The sequence below is a fragment of the Nelumbo lutea genome, chromosome 8 (assembly GCF_056320005.1).
Source record: "Nelumbo lutea isolate HS-2025 chromosome 8, American lotus-T2T, whole genome shotgun sequence".
NCBI lineage: Eukaryota > Viridiplantae > Streptophyta > Magnoliopsida > Proteales > Nelumbonaceae > Nelumbo > Nelumbo lutea.
This window is the reverse complement of record NC_142691.1, coordinates 30,683,445-30,708,520: the sequence shown is the minus strand read 5'-3', so window position 1 is coordinate 30,708,520 and position 25,076 is coordinate 30,683,445. Positions and strand designations below refer to the sequence as shown.

At 37.1% G+C, this 25,076-nt stretch overlaps 1 long non-coding RNA gene across 1 annotated transcript; it reads left to right on the top strand.

Moving 5' to 3' along the window:
- Positions 1-23,548: 23,548 nt before the first annotated feature.
- Positions 23,549-24,282, top strand: LOC148843679 (uncharacterized). The gene is made up of 2 exons (XR_016103674.1): positions 23,549-23,779; positions 23,846-24,282. It is a non-coding gene; the product is annotated as an uncharacterized LOC148843679 (long non-coding RNA).
- Positions 24,283-25,076: the final 794 nt, after the last annotated feature.

The following is a 25,076-nucleotide window of genomic DNA, read 5'->3' as shown; positions in this document are numbered from 1 at the left end:
ACCCTAATTTACATCTATTACAAACATAAATTCATATAGATTGTGCCCAAGCTAGATAATTAGTTCCATCTAGTTTAATTGTGGTCACTCTAGTAAAAAAGGAATATGTCAGACCAATCTCGGATATCAACATCTACTTCATTTCACTTCCAGATTGCTCCATTAATCAAATGAAAAAGAAAATTAGTTTTTTAGTCTTTATAGACTTAACTAAGGTCAGTCCAGTACCAAGAGATTTAAGTACTAGGGTTTCACTACACTTGGTTGTCGGGGAGAAAGAGAGAAGAGGTAGCCGCTCCCACTAGAGTTTCCCAACCTTCTTCAAATCTCAACCGCATACTTTTGAGGATGAAAATAAACCTCCCAAGTCCTGAACGTCACACTCAATCCTTCTCCTTAACCTGTAACTTGAAAACTGTCTAGTGGGCTATGGTTTTGGGCGGAAAAATAACAACTTCACTTTTTGGAAATCTTTGGATAAATTCTAACTCTTCATGCCCTCTACCAACTAGGCAAACAGTCCTTTGATTGATTAGGAACTTATTTCTCCATACACTCTTCTAATTGAAGGGTGTATGGGGAAAAAAGAAGAAAACTAAAAAGGAGAAAAACTGCTCTGATACCAAGATGTAAATGTGTTATTCAAATCTGGCCCATAGAAAAATACTGATTATAGCAGGAAAGAGAGAGAGAGAGAAAAGAATATTACAGTAGAATAGAAGAAGAAGATGGAGAAGAAGAAGAGAGTTTGATGGATTCCTCTCTCCCTTCACTAATCCTTTTTTTAATCTGAATTAATTAGACTAATTACATGTCTACCCTTAAGTGGGTGGCCAGCTAAGCAATAACTAAAAAAAAATTAAAAAGAATTTAACAGGCCCATGAACACATAAAATAAATAAGATAATGCTTAAACATAAAACAAATACTAGGGCCCATTCAGCCAATTTCTTTACAACATGTATCAAGAGGCCATATGCACAGAATTTTTTGTTTTATAAAAATCAGGGCTCCGAGGTGTAGATTTAGAGCCACGGAATTGTAGGGTTTCTGTGATATGGTAAATGGGACTCATATGCACTCTGCTTTGCCTCCATCCTTCATCCATGGAATTAATCCCATTATTTTTATAAAAAAATAAAAAATTGAACTCTTTTACATTAATATTTATGGATTTGTCATGCAGTTCAAGGTAATCATTGATGTACTTATTAATTGTTACATAGACAATGACTCTAACCAACTTAAGACGGTTCATCAATGAGAGAGGGTAGGAGGAGGTCCACTTCATGAAAATACTTGATGTACTTATTAATTGTTACAATGGTTTAGACATTGACTCTAACCAACTTAACACGGTTCATCAACGAGAGAGGGTAGGAGGAGGTCCATTGTACCTTGTCAAGGTACAGGGTTAGTAATTAAGAAATCGATTGCAATTGACAATTAAATCATTATTTTTCAACAAGGTTCAAAATATCGATACAGGCGATATAAGCTGTTTAAAGGTCGGTCTACCCTTTGAATTACTCATTGATTTGAAATACTCCTTGTAGGCATGTATAGAGAAGGCTCCAATACAATATATATCTGCTGATGCGTGATGAAATTTTGATCCTTATTTTCTAAAGAAACTTCGCTTTAATAATTTATGTTATAAACTTTTATAATATTTAACCCAAAAACTTCCACCATAAGTGGGTGAATCCAAAAGTTCACCTACATTTAAAACTATGAACCACTTTTTTTTTATTCCTTTTTTAATCTCCTAGCTAATTATATATATTTAGAGCGTTGGAACAATTGCTTGGGTCCTAACTGGTTTAAAAAAAGTAAAAAAAAAAGAAGCTTCTTTTCTTTAAATTAAAGAAAAAGCTCTAGTGACAAGTGATAAAGTACTTCAAAAAAATTAGACGATGGTTAGGGACTGTTTGATAATAGCTGAAATAACTGAATTGAATGGCTTATTGCCTTGTTTTTTAATGGAAAAATAATAAATAATATAATAAAATATTTAGGGTATGGTAATCAACGTAACATGCAATTAAGAAATTCACAACCTATTTTATAGATTTTTCAGTAAGGGAGTGTTTGCCAATTAGGTATGAATTTTCTTTTCAAGATAAAGGCAACTGCCCCATGCCCACATCAACAAAAAAAAAAAAAAAAAAAAGAAATATGAATTTGCTTAGGGATATCAATGGATTGAGTTTGGTATGGATTTGGCCCGACTCAAACTCGATCCAACTTCAACCTGAACAGACCTGCCTCAACTAAAAGAGGAGTATCGAACCTGATCTGACCCATATACAGATTTAATGCACTTGTAGTCAACCAAATCCAGTGTTTTTGAACCATTGTTGATCTGAACGGTCGGACCATTCAGCTCGGAAACTATCCAGGCAACAAGTTTCGTTTCACCCTTAACCTGTTCATGTGCCAAAAAATCGTTGATTTGGTCAAAAAATCATTGACCCGAGAATGATCTCAGATCTGAGATCATGAGATCATCCCAGAGAGAGAGAGAGAGAGAAATCAGATCTGAGGTCTCAGTTCTTGGATCTCAGATCTGAGATCAGAGAGATCCGACACTAGGTTTCTGTTGCCACCGCCGTCGCTGTCCCCATTATCATCGCCATTGCCAATGAATGTCATATGCTTCTCCTCCTCTTCTTCTTCCCTCCTTCCTTCTTTTCTTTTCTTTCTCTCCATTTTTTTCTTTTTTTTTTCCTTTCTTTCTTTCTCAGCCGAGTGCCATTGCCAACAACACCACATATGTAAAAGAGCAATGGGTGTTTGCCCTAAACCGTTTGAACCGTACAATCCAGACAGTAAAACTGCTGATCTGAAAATAGGTGGCCACAGAAATTCCATTTCCAGGTCTGTTTTTAAAACCTTGACCAGACCTATATATTCAAAAATTTCAATGCTGCAATGCCAACGAATCAGCCGGTTCAGCGTGGATTCACCTCATCCTAAATTTACCTTTGAATTTAACCACTCCAACTGCGTTTCCAAATGCTCTTCAAGGAACATCTGATTATGCTAAAACTTTGGACCCATCTGATGTTAAGCTTTTGGGGACCAGACCAGACACGTCTAGTGGTCTTATCCGAATGCGGGAAAGATATAGTATAAAAAGAATTTTGACCAATCAAAACTCATCCATGAATTTTGATAAATAACAATACACCTGATACGTTATCACGTTTATGATTCCAGTTAATTGATCGAATGTTTTTCCGGATATCATATCTTTTTCATATCATAATTGAACCCTTTGTAGTATGAGACAAAATCTTTATTTGTTTTTTTCTATCAAACCAAACAGGTGCTTAAGAAGGATGATTTTGTAACCATGATGGTCCTCATCATCTCACGTGTGTGTGGCAATGAGGGATCATTGTGTCTACAGTCTGAAGCCACAAAATTCTTATTCTCAAAATATCTCTGTTTATGTTTTCTTCTCTACTTCTCTTACCATTTAATATTTTAAACAGCCATGACAGCTTTGGCATTAACTCCAGCATTGCTTTTTTTTTTTTTCTTTTCTTATATTCAATTTTGTCTGTATACAAGTAATGGGTTGTCCACCAACCAAGATCTATTGTGGGGTTTGAAAACCATAGGTAATGAAATAATTTCACTTGGGTTCTATATTCAACTTACAAATGCGTTGCTACTTTAAAAAGAAATGATTTCATTTCTAGTAGGGCTATAAATGGTATATTGTTCAAATTTGAATTCAATCTCATTTGCGTTGCTACTTTATTTGGATAAGTTTTATTTAGGAAACATTTATTAAATAAGAGCATTTACATTATTATTTTATTCCCAAGTAAAGGTGTACAATGACCGATTTATAAAAAATGGTGACATTATTAAAAAAGACAATATTGTCCTATCATGTATTAATGATTTTTGTTATTGGATAAATAATTTACCCAAATTTGAGGAGAATATTATTTTCTTAAGTAAACGAGCTACTCGAGAATCGTTATTTTTCACACGACCCACTAATATCAGAAAATAGATGTATATTTATTTCTTTTCTATAGGACCAACTAACTTACCAATCCCTAGTTTCCGAAAAATGAATAAGGCCTAAGTGATCTGATTTCAATCTGCTTATAATTGAATCAAATAAGGATCTACCCTTCATCTGATCTGATATAAATAAATTTAATGGACATATATAATCAGATTCAATTTGGTTTGATCCGATCCTTTTTATAGCCCTAATTCCAAGTTATTTTTTTGAATTATTTATTACAATTATATAGGATTGAATTATAATCATATCCAACTAATAACACGAATACAATAATTAACTCTAGTCTTGGGAATTGGGATTAGATCTCATACAACCCTAGATTGTTATAAATATATTAATCAACCCTAGATTTCAGATCAACTATCATAACCATCACAAATTTGATTACTGATGGAGGACAATTTGACCCCGATTTATAAAATGGTGACACGTGGACATTGACTCAGCATGAGTGACAGCTCAGCATTGCAGCCTAGTGCTACCAAGTGACGGGGCCATAAAGCAGCTCGCTACATTGTAGCTCACAAAAGGAGGAGCTCGCCACAATGCGAGCTCCGGGTTCCCTGAGCTACCTTTCAAGGGATCTTCTAGGAGCCACGTGAGTGCCAGTTAGGAGTGACCGGATCGCGTTACTTCGGGTATGTAGCTCTATTAGCTTGGGAGTTGAGATCGCCTTAGCATAGATAAAGAAAGTGCATCATACTTGGAAGAAAAAGGGAGAACTTTCATTACCATTTCAAAAAAGAAAAATAAAAAAAGAAAAATGACAATGCAATAACCGAGCTAAACAGCTCGGAAAAGTTTGACTATCACAGGGCACAACCACCCAACCAAAGACCTTTGAAAGACCGGGTTTATGGCACCCGTAAGCCACCAGAAGTCCAGAGAAACACCGCCTCTGGGATCCGCCTCCTCATCCTCATCCTCTGGGGAGTCAGGCTCCTCTTCCTCCGCTTGATCCGCCGTCTCAGGAGACAGGCCCTTCATAGTGATGCCGTCGAGGTTGAGCCCAGAGAACTTTTTCCGAACCAGCCACCGAAAGAGCTTAAACCCAGAGCGGTACGAACTCGAGCCATATTCCACCTGGAGGTCGTGGTATTCCTGGGAGTCTCTAAAATCCCATACCGCTTTCTCTCGTTCAGCCTCCACCATCTGGTCAAAGTTTCGAGTCCGATTTAGAAGAGTGGACTCCAAGTCCCGCACCTACTATCAGAGGAGCTCCCTTTCCACCACCACCCTCGACGACTCCTCCCTGTAATGGGCGCTCTCTTCAGAAAGCCGAGCAATTTGAGCCTTCTGTTCGCGGACGAGCATGTCTTGAGACTCACTCCCCTTGCGAGTGTGGTGGAGCTCGCCCCGGATCCGGTCGAGCTCACCCTGGAGCTCGCCCCGGATCCGGTCGAGCTCACCCTGGAGCTTCTTATTAGTAGTCCGCTGGCCGTGGGTGTCGCCGTAGTGGATGCGCGTCTGGAGAGACATGGCATGGATGGTGGAATTCACCTGCCAACAGAAGAGAAGATCAGAGGACAGTGAAAGGAAGCGAAATGAGAAAAGAAAAAGGGAAGGAATCACTTACCACCATGCAGTGGGCAGAGGCAAACGAGGCGAGGTCCCCGGGCTCCATATCCCCCCAGTGAGCGACCTCGTCGTTACTAATCGCCTTCTGGCTCCTCCAGCGAGCCACGAGGTAGTCGTTCACCCCTTCCCAGTTCCTCACTGGGAACGGAGGGTAAGGGCGTGGCTGGAGGGGGTTACAGGGAGTCGCCCCCTGCTGAGGGAGCTCGTCCCCTCCGAGACTAGCCCCACTAGTTCCCTCGGATGGAGGAGCCGGGACCTTAGGCGGAGGGGAGGATAAAACTGGCTCGGCAGATCCGAACTCAGTACCCCCCAAGGGGGGAGTCCGATCAGGGCGCGACCTCTTCAATTGGCACCTCTGGTTGCTTGAGAGAAGGCGGCGCGAGTCGATACCAGACATGATGACTGCTAAAAAGAAATCAGTGTTAGTCCGATAAGAATGAAATATATATATGCATGTGAACACAATGTCGTGACAAAAACCATGCGACCTAAAAGGACAACCTACCCGGGCTCAGGCCAGCCTACATGAGCTTCTCCTCGGCCAAGTAGTCCGAACAGAGGAAGCCTACTGATGCCCAAGACAACATCATTTTCTGAGTTTCGGGCTCCAGCTCGGCCCTGGGGTCCTGGATGGCACCCCTCCAAGAAGTTGGGAAGGGCCACCCCTCGGGGTTACAGACCACAAAGTAATCCCGCTTCCAGGCGGGAATCTTATTCGGTAGCTCGTACAAGAGCTTATAGCCGTGGCGGGGAGAGAGGTAGTAAAAGCGCCTCTCTGGTGGAATCCCAGGAGCAGCATTTTTTATACAAAGAATAGAGGCAAAAATGTCAAGGTTCAAGGGAAGACAATACTCATGACACAAAGATATAGTCCCAACCATTTTCCGAATGGCGTTGGGGTGAAGCTGATCGATGGTGACATTAAAATGATTTAGCACCTCCACTATCAAGGGGTGCAAGGGGAGACGCAGGCCAGCCTCGAGCTATTCCTAGAAGATTACTATGTCATTGGGACCATGCTCCCAAGGGAAGTTGCCAGTAGGGAAGCTGTAGGCCCGGTCCCCAGGGAGGCGAAAGTAGCGAATTAGAGACCTGAGTCTCTCCACTGTCATGGAGGAAGGGCCAAAAGTGTCAGGCTCCCTCCCCCGAGAAGTAGATACTACATCACTGGAGGCCTCCCGAGCCTCCGGGACCTGCTCCTAGGCTCCCCCGAGCTCGAGGGAGCGTTGTCATCCTGGTTATCACCCCGGTGGTAGGTGCGGTATGGGTACCCTGACATGGTTGACAGCGCTTTGGACTCACTAGAAGAGACAAAACGATGTAAACTGAGGAGCTCGGGAAGACTAGATGAATGCGCAACCTCAGAATCCGAAGACAGCAAGATGGCGTGAGAGAAAATGAGGCCCAGAGGGCCCTCCTATTTATAGTCTCCACCCCTCCAAATCGACGGCCTAGATCAAAGCAGATCCAACGGCTCGCAGGCGCACTAACTGCATGTCTTATGAAAACTGAAGGTGATTGGTGTCACGTCTTCCACGATTAAGGTAATGACGGCTGCACGACGTTTGGAGTTAAGAGCCACTTCAGTACGTTTTCGAAATTCAAAAAGTCAGGGAAGTCAAAAAATCTCTTGATTCCCGCGAATGCATTTAACGTGAGTAGTCAATCAAGTTTGAATTTCAGTCCATGAACTCCTCGCGCTAAGGCAATGCTCTCAGCTCAAGGAGTGGGGGGCAATTGATGAAGGACAATTTGACCTGACCTATGAAATGGTGACACGTGGACACTGATTCAGCAAGAGCGGCAGCTCAGCATTGCAGCCTAGTGCTACCAAGTGATGGATCCATAAAGTAGCTCGCTACATTGTAGCTCACAAAAGGAGGAGCTCGCCACAATGTGAGCTCTGGGTTCCTCGAGCCACCTTTAAAGGGATACTCTGAGGCAACTTTAGCTCGCGAGCTAGCAGAACTAGGTCGCCCGAGCTCCCAAGCAGACAAGTCATCCCAAAGACCAATTCTATTAAGGGTAATCCTGAAGTGTTCCGAGCTCGCTACAAAGTAGCTCGCGAATGAGCCGCATGAGCGCTCCTCAGGAAGCTTCTATCTGACAGGCCGTACCGATTGGACTGTGCCACGTCCCTTATTGACGGCGCAGTCCCTATCCTTTTGATAGTCTGCGTCCACGTCTCTCAGCAGGCAAAGGCGTGCCTTCCACCTTGGAGACGTGTCACTCACTCAGGCGAGAAGTATGCCACAACGGCCACCTGCGTAGCCCTAGCAGGTAACAGCTGTGGCAGGAGCCCAGTGGCGGTTATGCCCGACTTGACATGAATGCCCCATTAAAAAGTCCTTGGGGCAGAAGAGAAACTTCTTCTTGAGACTTCTAATCTCTCGAGTATAGTGAGAATGCGCTATCTGTACTCTTAGCTTTCGTCTTCTCCTTGCTTCTCCTACAGAGTACTAACTTAAGCATCGGAGTATTCCCGCCGGACAAGCCCCCGGGAATTCTTCTTCTTCTTCATCTCATGTATCTTCCAGGAGCCACGTGAGTGCCAATTAGGAATGACTGGATCGCGCTACATCAATTACTTTGTTATAAGAATTCCAGTTGAAATGTCCAAATTTCATAATGGGTTACCTTCTTTTTACTTCTCATCATTGTGTACTCAAGTTGCAGAATTTACAGTGGGCCGCCGGTTCATTCAAATTTTTACAAATTCTCCTCCTTGCCCGGCCTAAGTGCAGCCCTAGTTATCTTCAATATGTAAATGAATAAAGAAATCAAAATGAGTCCGTAATTAACCAAAACTAGATAAGTTAATGGGTGCAAGATAAGTCAATTCGGTTTGGTTGCTTTCAATTTTTTATTTGGTTCGGTTTTATGAATTTAGAAATATCAGTTTTTGGTTTGGTTTGAGAATAAATTTTTACTGAATCGGAAACCATTAATCAAAATAAATACATGTATTTATATTTTAATTATAAATATTAGTATTAATATTAACATTAATATAATTTAATAATATGTAATTATTAATATAAATATAAAAAATATATATTTTTTAACTAACTGAATTAAAATCGAACCGTACTGATGGAATGAACACCCCTAAGTTAGCCCATGTCCCATGGGCCTATCATTAATGGAACAAATTAGTTAGAAATATCTTCCACTACTGATATGGGTTTAGAGGTATAAATCGAATCGTGCCGCCCATGGCTCAGCACGATGGGTTGTTGGTCATGCCAAAAAAATATATATTTTTTAACTAACTGAATTAAAATCGAACCGTACTGATGGAATGAACACCCCTAAGTTAGCCCATGTCCCATGGGCCTATCATTAATGGAACAAATTAGTTAGAAATATCTTCCACTACTGATATGGGTTTAGAGGTATAAATCGAATCGTGCCGCCCATGGCTCAGCACGATGGGTTGTTGGTCATGCCAGGCATAGCACGATCGTATGGGCTGTGTCGGGCCTGGGATTTCAGGTCCATGGGCCAGCATGGCATGGCATGACCGAGTAGGTCGTGCCACCCATGGCACAACCTGCAGCCCAACCTGGCCCAGCCCATGGCACGACCCATATATATTTATATATTTTGTATATAACATATAATATGTATATATATTATATTATATATATCATATATAATAATTATATGATATATTAATATATATATATATATACTTTTATTTTCAATTTTATTAGATTATTTCATTTTATTATTGCATATATAAACAATTGTATACATCAAAATTCATATAAAATAAAATTTTAAGATCTTTTTAAATTTTTTGTATATATATTTTTAAATAATGTTAAAATTTTCATTATTTTATCAAAAATTAAGAAAAAAACATGATTTGGCTCGATCTATGACCCGACCTAACCCAAGGCTTGGCCCATGAACTAGTACAGCCAACGGCATGGCACAGGCCCACATGGACTCAGGCCATGGGCTATGCAGCTGGGCTGACCCCCAAAATATACACCTCTAGATGGGTTGAGTTCAAGGTCAGGTTGAGCCTGATCCATGCCAAAGCCAATTAGGATTTGGGTTCATGCCCATTGACAATTCAACCGATACTGGTTGATTGGTTATGGTATTTTTTAGTATTCTCTCTTTTCGATATCATAATTGAACCCATTTATAATAAATAAGAACTAGCGGAGGGGCCCTGCTTCGTAGGGGCTGGAATGGAATTGTAACATTGCTATTTGCTACATTAAAAAAGACAATGATTTCTTAATAAAAAACTTGCAATTATAAGTACTTAAGTCTTGAAACTCATATAAAGACTTAAAAGAGATCATCATGTGCTTGTTTTTTAAATATTGCTTCAGCAAAGTATCTCATATAAAAGAACACGATCATATAGTGATACTTCTAAGTTCTACTTCATAGTTGTCCTTTGTTTCACACCAAGAACTCCTAGTTGACCCGGACGGTAGGACCATTCAGCCCGAGAACCATCCAGGCAACTGGTTCCGTTTTACCCCAAACCTGGTCCCTTGCCAAAAATCGTTTGATCAATCAATGACCCATTGACCCTGGTAGTTTAACCGCCGACCCGTCGACCCATTCAACGGTTTTTGGTCGTTCTTTATTTTTAATTATTATTTTTTATTTTTTTTATTTTTGTTGTCAGAATGGGCCATCCGTTCGAACTGGACGGTCAAACCGTTGACCTGGAACCGGTGGCCAGAACGGTTTTGTTTCCGGGTCATTTTTCCTAGGTGTCAATTATTAGATCAAATAACTTTGTAGTCGTAGTCATGGGAAGGGTGGACATTTCAAGGGATTCCAAAACTTGAAAGATAAATCCAAAGTGACCTTAAACACATAAAAAAAATGGCAATAAGTCCATCAAACTAGAAAAACCAAGGAAAAAAACAAAAAAATCGAGTCTAAAGTTCCACTTTGAGATGGAGCTAAACATACATGCAACCAAAGAAAGAGACAAAGCAGATCGTCTTGTAAGAAAAAAAAAAATTGCACAAGAAAACCCAAAGAAAAAACAAAAGGGAAGAAATAAAATAGTGGTAAACCATAAAACGTTTTGGAGGATCTTAAAGAAGAAGACCAAACACAAAAAAAATAAAAACTAAAAAAAAAACAAAAGCAAAAAATAAAAAAAGGAATATACCACACACACTCAAATAAAGCCCGCAGTAGAAGAAACCTTTGAATAATGACAATCCAAAAGCATAAAAGACATGGTTTTCGAACCATCGTTGACCCGAACAGATGGACATTTCATCTTGGGAACCATCCAGGAACCGGTTCTGTTTTACTCCAATCTCGGTCATTGACAAAAAACTGTTGAATCTATCAATGACCCATTGACCTGAGTGGTCGAACCATCGACCCGTTGACCCATTCAATGGTTTTTCGCTATTTTTTTTATTTTTTTAATTGGGAACCATCCTGGCAACCGGTTCCGTTTTATCCTAATCTCAGTCCTTGCCCAAAAATCGTTGAATCGGTCAATGACCCATTAACCCGGGCCATCGAATCGTTGACCCGTGCAATGGTTTTTGGTTGTTTTTTTTTTATTTTTGTTGTCAGAACGAGCCATCCGTTCGAATCCAACAGTCGAACCATCGACCCAAAAACCGGTGGCCAGAACGGTTCCATTTTCAGATTGTATGAGTCACACGCTCAAATGACATAACACGTATGGTATTGCTTAATGGACCTCACACACTCAATTTTTTGCTTGTAATTTTTATTATCAGAACGGGCTGTTCATTTTTTATTTGTTTAATTGGGAACCATCTAGGCAACTGGTTCTATTTTATCCTAATCTCGATTGGTCAATGACCCATTGACTTGGGCGGTCGAACCGTCAACCCGTTGACCCCTTCAATGGTTTTTGGTTGTTTTTTTTTTATTTTTTTTTATTTTTGTTGTCAAAATGGGCCATTCGTTTGAATCGAACAGTCAAATTATCGACCCAAAAACCGGTGGCCAGAATGGTTCCGTTTTTAGGTTATATGAGTCACACGATCAAATGAGATAACACATATGGTACTGCTTAATGGACCTCACACACTATTTTTTGCCTATAATTTTTGTTGTCTGAATGGGTCGTCCATTTGAATCGGATGATCGAATTGTCGACTTGAAAACCGATGGCCAAAACGGTTCCATAATTTTTTTCTTGTAATTTTTTGTTGTCAGAACGGGCCATCCGTTCAAACCAAATGGTCGAATCGTTGATCCAAAAACCAGTGGCCAGAACGGTTCCGTTTTTGGGTCATATGAGTCACACGCTCGAATGACATAACACGTATGATACTACTTAATGGACCTCACACACTCAATTTTTTGCCTATAATTTTTGTTGTTAGAATGGACCATCTATTCGAATTGAACGATTGAACCGTCTACCCGAAAACCAATGGCCAAAACGGTTCCGTAATTTTTTGCTTGTAATTTTTGTTGTTAGAATGGGCCATCCGTTCGAATCGGATGGTGGTCAAACTGTCGGTTGTCAGAACGTTATTAACAACATTTATCAATAATAGTAAGTAATTATAATATTTTATTAAATAACCTGTAATGATAGTTTTAATAATATTATTTAGTTATTTTTTATATAACAATAATTATTAAATTTATTAATAGGATTTATTAACAATATTCGTTAAATTAATAATTACCAAAATTAAATTAAATTAACAGTATTTATCAATAATTATAATATTTTATTAAATAATCAATAACAATACTTTTAATAACATTTTTAATTATTTTTTAACATAACAATAATTACTAAATTTATTAACAGTATTTATAATTATAATTTAAAGTAAAATTAAAATAAATATCTATTTATTAAAATATTTATAATAACAGTAATTATTAATTATAATCACTAATTAAATTATTATAATAATCAATAATTATTAAATTATAGTAATTAATCATAATTACTGTTATTTATAATTGATAATGACAGTAATTAAATTACTGCCATTTGGCCAAAAGGGAGACTATCCCTTTCGTATATATATATAAGATTTGAAGTTATGATGGAAACCTAAAGTTGTGACTAATTAATGGAAGAACCCAAGGTTTGTTTTCACTATAAATTAGTGATCATGATTTGCAATTTGGCCACATGGTGAAGCTTTCACTCAAATATGAATTTGCAATTTTAATATTATATTTAAAAAATGTAAGAAAAGTTAGATACATCTCTAATATTATATTTATTATATTAAATAAAATTATAAAATTAATATCTAACCTGCAACCCACTGAGGGACTTGAATGAATCAATGGTTCAACTGAACCGATCATCAAATTGTTGATCAAATCAACAGTATTTACCAACAAATGATTGAGGGGTGAAACGGACCAAAAAAAATAAAATATTGCTGTCCATATCAACATTGTTTGAAAACCATTGCTGTCAATTCCCAGAAATCAACGTTATGGATCCGACATCTTGAGGTGGGGGTTGCTATCACCAAATTCAGTTGGATGTGCGAATGAGAGCATCAGGTGGTCCTGGCGTATTCATGTTTCTTTCTTTCTTTCTTTCTGTTTTTATCTAATAAAGAAGAGTTCAGCTTCAGTCAGCAAAGCCTGTTCGAATAACTCTTTCTAGTTTGGTTATGCAAAGGAAAATAGTCGAAAAAGTACTTTTCTCATTTTTGTTTTGTGGGAAAATCATTAGAGTTGAACTAAATCTCAACTGAGCTTGAGCTAAGCTTTGGTTTGGGGTTAAGGTTTCAATTAGACTGAGCCCCTCGTTATATGCGCCAATCCAACTTTACATGTAATTAGCAAACTAGAAAGGTGGGAAGCCTCTTGCTATCAAGATTCACCTTTTTAACTTATGTGTTTCTGAGAAAACTTCTATACATGATACTCATAACTGGTTGATATTTTGAATCAGAAACTGAATACACTACAGGAAAATTCATTTTGATCTAGTTTCTTTGCAAATACATTATTTATAATAAATAGTGTATAAATATGCTTTAGATATGTTATATGCATTATTTTATATTTAATATATGTTTTTAAAATTTTATTTATAAAAAATATTAAAAATTGCAATTTGAGTAAAAAAAAGGTTTGTTTCGTGAAAATAGCGGGGTACGAAAACTTGGGACATATAGATCTTGAAAAGTTACCCAAAATAAACAAAAAATCACCCTAATCGAACATCGGACTGCAAAGTTATGGCTTCCAAAAATTTGCATGTATTCAGTGTGCAACCCATGACCTGGTCACCAGGTTGAACGAATCAACGGTTTTTGACCATTTGATAGGTCTTGACTGAACCAGACCCAGAATTCTAGCCAAGTGATGGTTCAAACGGTTCGACTGGCTGGGTCAATGACGAGTTGAAAACATTGGTTCCAATGGTAAATGAACTCAAATAAACAAATACATTCAAGATTTGGAGAGAATAATGCAACGAAATGAGGATTTTCATCGTTAGGTTAGAATAAGAACACAAGAAAAAGAAAAAAAAAAGGCAAGTCTCGGCTTCACAAGGAGAATGGAGTTTCTCCTTGCCAAAACTAGTGAAGAAGATGATAGGAGGTTCTGTCATTGTAGATACTGCCACAACAATGGGGGAAATCTTCTTATGCATCAAATAATAAAACAAAAAAAAAAAAAAATAGTGAAATGGCTTGCCATTGCAAGAGGATTACAGATCTAGTCTACCTTTGCTCGAGATCACAGGAGAAGCCATCAGAAATGACTGTTGGTATGTTGGGATGAAAGGAGAAGAGATTCTCGAGTTCCTAGTTTAACAAAGCCCGATAACTTTTCTTAAATGCATCTCACCTTTTTCCTTTCTTAACAGGGTCACACTATTTTAGTCAGGGGCGGAACCAGAAATTTTTTATGGGGGGGGGGGGGGCAACCATTGGGTGAGAAGTGATGTGAGGGAGGAAAATTACATAGAAAAATGTATTAAATGTGCGGATTTTGGGACCATAGGGGGGCCATGGCTCCTTTGAGTCGCCCTAGCTCCGCCCTTAATTTTAGTGGGATCCCGTGTCTCACTCTTTTCTCATCCCAAAACATTGTATCCCAACATCGAACGGAGCCTAATGGAGGAGCTCTCACAAAAAAAAAAAAAAAAAAAAAAAAAAACGGTGGCAATGATACTGGACCATCGGTTTCGTGGCTCTAGAATAAGACCTACCAATAAAACATTGGCATCTAAATAATAGCACAAAATAATTAAACAAAGGGGTTAAATGTTGGCACAATCACTAGGGGTGGCCACTATCCAAGCACTTCACAAGCTATTTGAGGTCAGCTCATGAAAAGTTTGGATCGGCTCGGTTTCAACCGAGCTTTGAGCTGAGCTTGAGCCCAACTTATAGGCTCGTTTATTAATCGAGTCGAGCTCGAGCCTAATAAAGTTTGGCTCGTGAGCCTCACGAGCCGAGCTTGAATAGCTACATAATAATAATAATAATAATAATAATAATAATAAATTGTATATAATAAAAATATTATATATATAATATTTTTTATTTATATATATAATAATAACTAATTATTATAATTCTTAATTTTTTAAATCTCAAATAAAAATCTTATATATATATATATATATATATATATATATATATATATATATATATATATATATATATATATATTTATAAAACATTTTTCTCAAATCGAACTCGAACTTGAGCCTCGTACTACTTGGCAAGCCGAGTTTGAATACTATTTCGCTCGGCTTGGCTTGGCTCGAATCCAACCCTAACAATCAGATTGGTGTGTGATAAAATTGGAAACTGGTGGCTATCGGCATCAGGAATGTGATCCGACGTCAGAGGGCTCAATAAGATATCGGTTGGGTGGTCGGTTCTATAGGCACTGCGTACTAAAGAGTTGATTGTAAAATGCTGACATTCAACAAGCCGGCATGTGGTCTCAGTCTCGTGGATAATGCTGTTTTTTCAGAAAATGATGCCACATCAGCACCATATCAGAAATTTGTTTTTCAGGAAAACGTCTGCTGTTTGGTTAGTTGTTTTTTCGAAATACGTTTTCTCATACCAGCCTTAAAAATTAGGAAAGATGTGGTATGAGAAAAGGCCCTTTTCAGTGTTTGTCCATTTTTACTACTGTTTTTAGTAACAACATGTTGACATGGCATTGAAAAAATGCCTATGTGGCAACAACAGCATGCTGACAGTTCCAAACATCACCTTAGTCTTCTGGACAAAAACATGGGCAGCCTTAATTTCATCTCTAGTCACAGAATCCAAAATAAACTTTTGACAATAAAGATTCTATCTATCCAGATTTGGTACTTCTAGGGAACTAAAGAACCATCTTGTAGGGCTTTAATCATATTTATGTATTTCACCAGAAGTTTCTTTTGATCTTTACCATTCCATTTCATTTATAGTCGTTTTTTGGAAATTTAATCACATTTATATAATGAAGTAGAGCCACTTGAAGAACAAATTGAATAAGGGTTTGTTTGCCAGCCATGGATAAGACAGAAGCTTTCCACATGTTAAGCTTGGCTTTTAAATTGTTCAAAAAAAAAAAAAAAGGAAAGAGATGAATGCTTACTTCGATTTTAGCACAAGGGAAATGAATAAATATTTAGATTTTAGATCCATGTTTCTGATATGTAATTATCGTTTTAGTATTTTTGGCACCTGGGATGAACGTTCTTTCTGAAAAGAATCCCTACCACAATTGGGGCTTCATTTTCACAACCCAGAATTGGGTGTGCCTAGGGGTGTCAATTGGATCGGGTTTGGTCCAATCCAACCCGGTCCAATTGAGTCCATTACAATTGGAGTAGACCCAATTCAATCCGATGAATACTTTAGACTATTTTGTACCAGTCCAATTCAATGTTTGGACTGTTCAATTTGTTCAAATTGATTTTAATTTAGATTTGTTCAAATCCAAACAGGGTCCATTCCAACTTTTACCTTATCTTCTATCAATGGAATAGGTATTGATTCAATCTAACCTAATCCAATATAAATCCATTACATATAGACCAGGTTCAATCCGGTCCAAATAAATACTTTGGACCATTAAGTCTGGATTGGACCAATTCAATATGTCTTATTGGTTATTGGTTTTTTCACTGGCGCCCCTCAGCTCGTCATGAGCCAAGACTGTTGATGCCATTTTAGAGGTTTCAATGACAAAACGAGAGTAATTGCAGAGAACTCGACTTCAGTCAGTGCAAGGTCGGTTCAAACAGCCTTTATGGCCTTGCATTGGGAATATCTCCCCATGAAATAAAGTAGATAGGTACAGAGTTATTCACATTTCCCAATGAAAGGCTGTAAAGACTGTTCGAATGGTATTCAAATGGGCCTTGCACTGACTGAAGCTGAGAATGATGAAACTCCTCAAACTTTGAAAGACATTGTAGTGCTAGGTGAGTGACGGGGTAAACCGGTAAAGACGTTCAGGGGAGTTCTGACTATCGATTCAAGTGTTTATGAGAACGGTTTTGTGTCCCAATTTCCACTCATTTTCGGTGTGGATCGCTTGGTTATGATCCATGCCACACTATCCAATGCATTCATTTGAAGCCACACATAGTGTTCTTTGGTTTTATACTAGAAGAGACCAATGCGATGCACAGTTTGGTGTTAAAAGAAATGCCCATCTTAGTTTTTTAACTGAATTGGTTGTGGGTGAGATTAAAAAGATATCATATTTAGTTTTTTTAACTGATGTGGACAACTGCATTTTAGAATATAGTATAGGTTTTTATTGAATAGATCTGGATTAGAGAATAAGATATTTCCATGTATCCTGCATATACAGTTATATTGTAAGGCTACTTATTCCCATAGGGGTGATCTTGGGCCGGGTTGAGCACCCATGAGAAAAGGGCCCAAGCCAGACTTATGGGTTTTCCGGGCCTAATGAAAAGATTAATTATTAGAAAATTTTTAATTTAAATAATAATAATAATAATAATAATAATAATAATAATAATAATAATAATACATTCAGAAAACATTTTACAAGCCCAAACTAGTTAAGTAGGTTTTGGGCCTATTCCACAAAAAAATAAAAGAATGGGCCTCATCTAATTCCTAAACTTGGTTTAGCTTAGCTCATTTGTCAAAGCAAGGTCTTCATTCCCATTCTTGAGCAATATAGAACATGGAAGGCCATGCCTTCATCTATAAAATCTCTTGCCTAAGAGGATAACTCTCATACTTGAGTTGACTCAGCACATGTTTTGATTCATATGTATTGATATGTGTCAACTCATGAATATTTATGCTTTAAAAGGTTTTATATTTTATATAAAATAATAAATATTTACTATAAAATAAAAGATATCGGTTATATATATATAACATGTAAAATATATAATTTATTTATATGATGCATAATATGATAAATATAATATAAACTATTGTATATTTAAGAGATATTATATTATATTATATTGTGTGCCAGGCCAGGCTTGAAGTGTTGGGCCCAAGCCCAATTTAGAATTTTATAGGCTTAGTGCAGCCTAGGCCAGGCTTGCACATAAAAACTTGGGCCTGATACCACATACACGTAGAGAACATAAGTCATGAGATTAATTCATGTACCATGTGATTTAGATGAAGCCCTTGGTCCAATTAGGTGTATACAACTTTCTGTGTGAAGGATGTCAATCATATAAATGCATGGGACCCGTTTCACAAAATCAACAGACAAAATGATAAAGGGAGAATGACGGTTCAGCCCAGCATCAGATTCATAGGCCCAACCTACAGTTGGGGTAGGTGCCAGCTTGAAATTGATGCCAATTCACAGGCGGGCATTGGTATATAGAATGTGAGTAATTGACATTTTGAAATGTTGTAGGTCTGCAATGGAAATGTCTGCCATCAATAACATCAGAATTCTGTGGTGGGCCTGTCCGTACTTTTCCGAATTATAAGATCAATGTGTTGCATTTAGCATAGTATTGAGCAATCAAAAAATAAACAGTATGTTCAGTGGCAGAAGTGCATATGCCTGGACAGTGATAAATACTTAAATAGGGTCATAAATGAGAAAAAAAAAGAAGACTGATGTGATTTCATCACATGCATAAAAAGGGTCATTTACAATTAAGAATGTCAATGGATCGGTTTTGGATTTGATCTCATCCAAACCAAAATCAATTTGGACGGATTGGACAGACCAATAAGACATTGAATTGGACCAGTCCAAAGTATTTATTAGATTGGATTGGACCTGGTCCATCGATAATGAATTTATATTGGGTTGGGTTGAATTGAATCAATATATGGTCCATTGATAGAAAATAAGAATATAGGTGTCAATGGACCAGGTTTGGATTAGAATTAATCTAAATTAAAACAAATTTGAATAGATTAGATGGTCCAGACATTGAATTGGACCAATCCAAAAAGGTCCAAAATATTCATAGGATTGGATTGGACCTAGTTCATTTATAATGAACTCACATTTGGACCAGATCAGATTGGACCAAATCCAGTCCAATTGACACCCCTATTTACAACACCCGTATGGATCTGTTTCAAATTGAAGGGGCTAGAAGGGCATACTGAAAAGGAGTTAGGTGGAATAGTAAGAAATGATTTAATTGCCCATAATTTAACCAGAAATTGTGCAAAACTAATAAGCTGAACCCGGCAAGTAGATCCCATTGGTGAAGTAGAACTTGGTTTGCAAACCAATGGAATTGGGTGGCTTAGGGATAAGAAGGAAAAAGTACAATGATCAAGTTAATTTAGATAAATTGGGTTAAAAACTCTTAACTGGACCATTTCTTGATCATGTGTGTAATCTTTGCGGTCTTCTCTGTATCGTTCCAATTTGGTATTCATGAATAAGAGAATATTTAAAGACTTCAATTTCTTTTGAGATCAAACAGAAAAGGAATTGAACAACTTGTTATCAATAAAGGAGGATTTAGTGAGAGAAACCAATATCAAGGGTAGATAGCAGCAAATAATAACATAAAAGTTGTAAATTTTATTAACAGTCCTCTAATGGAGTGAAAGTTTCAGGATATTGAACAACTTGTTCCCACCCAAGTGGCCCAGGAAATTTAAGGCTACACCATTGTCTCATCAACTTAGAGAGGAACAATATATTTGGGCCCAAGCCCAAATAGTAAGTTATCAGTTAAATCGGCCTACTGGATTGGCTGAGTTAGGTGAGGAGGAAGAGGATGTAAATCATGTTTTCTTTAACCTGTGAGCTAGCAGAGTCAAGTCTGGTCAACTGTAGATCGAGTCAGTCCAAACCCACTAGGGGTTCCATGAGAGCAAAAGTAGTAGAGAAGATAATTAAAATTTGAGGAAAATAATCTTTGTTTCTTTGGTCCTTGTGGAAGTCTAAAACTGAAGCCATCTTTAGAACTTATGAAAACCTCTCCTGAGTTTTCTCACAATTCTATAGTTGTAAAAGATGCTGCAAATACTTCCTTTTTTGTTAGATTTTCAGACAGAAAATGATGATGTAATGCATTATTTTTTAAAATACCATATTTATCCTAACAAACTACATTTACTAAAATGCCCCAAAAAGAAGATTGCTGAGGTGTGAAAGCTGTCAAGCAAAATAAAGTAATGGAGGGTAAGGTAAGAATTTTAAATTGTACAATAATAAAGGTATTATGGTACCTTCAACAGAACCCAGATTTCCTACATACTTTTCCCAGGCACCCTCTATCGGCCGTGAATTGCAGCTACACATCTCTCAATTCATAATAGAGATGTGTGGTTGCGATTCACAGCAGGTAGAGAGTGGATAGAAAATCCGTTTGCCTTCAAGAGCCCTGATATTGAAAAGCTAATGTGAGGTATTTGTACTTTTTTTTTTAACTATAAGGAGGTTTTTGTTTGGGTCAAAGATTCTAAATAGGAGGTGCAGAATCAAACCACCCTTGATTATGCGATCATACCAAAAAAGAATAAAAAATTATACACATGATTTATGTGAGATTTTGATGTTTAAATCATTAAATGTATAGCCATAATTGGGTTTGTCAATGATATCCTAAACTCCCCAGGCTTATCTAACGTCTGATGTGATTATTTCGCAATGAAATGGTTTGCTTATATAATTGAATTGAATTCAAAATCTATATCAAATTAATAATCAGATTGGATTCAGATGCAAATTTTCAATAATCGAATCAGATTTATATTTTACTAAATCCGATCGGTATTAATACAGCCCTATACAGAATCCATCTTTCCACCATATTAATGTAGTGTTGGCGTTGTCATCTTAAGTAATAGCAGCGATGGAAGGCATCTTGTTGGCAAAAGGAAGTGGGGTTTTCAAGCTCATCTTGAGAAGTAGATGTTTTGGTTGCAACTGATCTCTGGTCCTGCAGAAAATGTTTTCGGGTGGTTTATAGATTCATTGTTTTTGGTCCAAGACTTGTTTCACTCCTTTGATGGTTTACATATAAAGTTTCTTTTTGTCTTAAGATGTGGGGGTAATGAAACAACTCGTGTTGCTGCTAAATTTGGCTTCTCGACAGGGAGATTGGCAGTTCTATCCACCAGTTTGGATTTTAGATCAATTAGTTAAATATTTGTTGGGTTTGTCTGTGTTTGGTTCCGTGGTCATTTTTTTATAGAAATGGTGGCAGTTCATCATCACATATGTGTTAATTCCGAAAAGCTATTTGGTAAGATTATTTATTAAATAAATGTTTTATCTATTTGTGTGAGAGCCACACATTGGGGGAAACACCATATTGTTTCCCTTATTATTATTCAGCTTATGTGCAAACCTAGTGATACCTATCTGTCAAATAACACTAAATAAATGTTTTTCAAGATAAATATAATACAAAATGTTTATTAAACAAATGAGAAATTTCTTAGGGTTTGACTAACATGATAGCAGAAAACTTTAGGAAAATTCATGGAGCTGCTTTGATTAGTCAGCTCATTTGGTACCATCATAGATTTTACCAATGTCTTAAATTACTCCTAAATTTAGGAAATAATTAAAACTTCCTAATTTGTGAAATCTCTTAAAGTATTCTTAAGTTCTCAGACAATTGACATTCTAGTTAAACATTCATGAAATATTGAAATATCCATTTTACACTTCATTATTCTTCAAATTTTCAAATACATACCACGCCTTTGGCAGTATGCCAATAACAAATCGATCCAAAATATTTGCAATAGCATGATTTATATCTATTAAAATCTATTCTTAAGCAGTCCCAATCATTTTTTTTAATAAATTCTAACTGTCCAATGGTAGGAAAAGTAAGAAAAAGAAAACAGCATCAATTATAAAAACAACGAATAGGAATTGCATACTTAAATCATAATCCAAGAAGAATCAATGAAGCAATTTTTTTCCTTTTTTGCTAATATAGCACTATTCTCAGCCATTTCAAAAGCTTCCAAAGATTATGCCCAATTGAATCTACCTTTTTGTCTGTCTAACGGGGTTGTATCATCAACCAAAATTTCATCAGTTACATGCATCGTTGTCAAGAATCTTAGGTTCCATTTGTTTTTTGGGAAGTTACTTACTCAGGTGAGTGCATTTATCAAAGTTCTTTTATTTCTCAGGTAAATAACACAATGATTGTTTGTCTTAAAATGTTATTATTAAAAGGGGTAAATTTTATTCCATCCAAGTGTTGGTAATTTTCCCCCCAAGTGGGAAGAATTCGGATCTGCTCCACACACAGCATGCCTCACACCAACCTCACAGCATGTCCTGGCCACACATCGAGAACATTCCCATGCTTATATTTATTATTCATGGGGAGATGTTCCTAATAGAGGATGAGATGTGGCTATGAGGTCAATGTGAGGCACGCTCATTGAGGAATAGATCCCAATTCAAGTGGAAAAATTACTTATCCATTGAGGAAATTGTTATCAATTACTTGGATAAGTGAAATCCAGGGAAAATAAAATTTCCATGGACCCCACATAAACCCGAAAAAAGAACATGGGCATCTTGGTCAATGGGAACCAAAATCCCATTGACCAATTTTCCCCCCTCTCAAAATCCAAAAAACAAACCGGCCCTTAATGTTAAAGTTCTCTTCCATTTCCACATTGAAAGCACATTTCACCTTCGCAAATGTTCCTCACCCAATGTCCAACTCATCTTATACTTCCCCACGCAGGTTCATCTACCACGAGCCAAAGCACCACCCCATCTATGACAATGTAAGACACATATTTGCTTTTTTCATCAGCAGTGCAGTATTGATCCTCTCCTAGGAAAACATTATGATTGGAATCCTTGTAAATAAGGTGTGATACTATATTATTAAAAAAAACATATTCGATTCAGATTTTTAGCTTTGACAACCCCTAAACTTTGTGAAAAGGCCAATTTCGACCCTAGAGAATAAAATGGTCATTTTCTACCCTAAATTTGATTAAAAAAAAGGCCATTTGTAGGCAAAATTAGATGGCATTTGAAACAACATTGATAGAAGCATTAGACAATGTTATATGGCATTGCTAAATTTTAGAAAAGGCCATTTTTGACCCTAAAGTTTGAAAATATGGGCCACTTTAATAGAAGACTTTTGGCTCTGAAAACCCTAACCTTTCCAAAAAGGCCACTTTCGCCCTTTTATAATCCGAGGGGCCAATTTAGACCTCCGACTTAAAAAAAGGCCAATCGTAGGAAGAAACAGATGACGTTTGTAATGACATAATCTATGTCGTTTCGGATCAATTAAAATAATGAATATTTGTGACATAGCATGCCCATTCAACATTTGACATCTCAAGTGAGTCCCACTCTCAACCATTTGCGATTACACATCACCTCTTTCAAATTAAGATCAATTTTAGAGGAAAATAAGAATGGAGACAACCCTTCATCTTCTTCATCTTTGACAACAATCGACATATAGATCAAGTACTCTCATAGTTTTTCTCTAACTTCTATCGTTTTCTTCTACCTTCAACTTTGCCCACTTCTCCATTGCCATTCAACACCATAGTTGCAAAAATGGAAGATTCATCAATATAAAACTCAAGCCACTAGTCTCGGAGCTTTGACAACAAAGGGCAACCTATATTTTGTCACTATGACCTGAAAGCTCCAACAATGGTACCTTGGATAGAGGACAATCTTGGTAGGAGGTTCTATGGTTGTCCAAAAGACAAGGTAATGTGTAATTAAGGTTTTTTTTTTTTTGTTGATTTTTCCTCTAAAGAAGTGCTTTGTTTATAGGAAAATGGGTATGATTTCTTTAGGTGGCATGACATAGAAAAGTTTCCAAAAAGGGCAATTGAGGTGATTAGGGAACTTCTTGGAAGGGAAAGGTCGTTGATAATGCCAGTTGAAGAACTGAAGAGAATGTTCATGTAAAGGTCTGGAGGGTAGTCATGCTAGACGAGTGTCAAATGGTTGTATTGTTAAAGAGCTGAAAGAGTTAAGGGGGAATTGATAGCTATGAAGGAAGTAGCATGTACAAGAAGGCATGATTCTATCAAACATGTTTTGGCTTGGTTCTTTTATATTTGGTCTGATTAGGTGTGTTGCCATTACATGATGGATATGATAGGTTTCATATAAGCAAAATATGCTTTTGTGTTTTAATAGTGAATGAGCTGTAATAGTGAATGGCATTTGGTTGATGCATGGTAATGAAAGATGAAGTTGCCTCATATGCATAGTGTGCAATGTGAATGAATACTTTTGATTTCAAATAGGTGTGCAATGACAAGGAACCTAATGATTGTACTCAATTAATTTGCAAACAACTAAACACTACTCAAAATACATTGTTTCAAAAAATAAGGCAAAATACACTTAAATTGAGTCCATAGTATGCAATATTTCATTCATTAACAAAAGGAAAAAAAAAAAAGAAAGCTTTTTGGTCAAGTAAAATGCATAAATCTCCCATATCCAATGGACTCCCACATATCATCTAGCTAATGAAATTCAATTATTGCTTTGTCCATCATTCCTTAGAACTACTAACAATTTGCTACTGTCTCTACCAGGCTGTAATAATGAAGTAAAACAATGAATAATGACCTTATGATGCCAAAAAGTGAGTCAAACAATATCAATTAATATAAAATTAAGATGCTTATATTTAATATGCATAACTAGGATTTAATATTGGTAAAAACCCCATTCCCTCCATTCTTTGCCTTTTGAGATGATTTGGGAGGTGTACAAGAAGAGTCTCCCTCATTCATTTTCTTCACTCTTCTCACCAGGGGATGGGCATCAATAGCAGTAGCAAATGAAGGTTGGGCTTCTTGTACATTAGCCCTAGGTACCTCAATTGCAGGTACCTCAAGTTCTATCGCTATCCTAGAACCATCTCCTACTTGGGCCTATATATTTCAGAAAAAAAATTAGGGATATTAGTGCAATGTATAAAACATTTACACCCACTCTAACACTACACCAACCCCAACCACAATCTCTCACATTGACCCCAAAT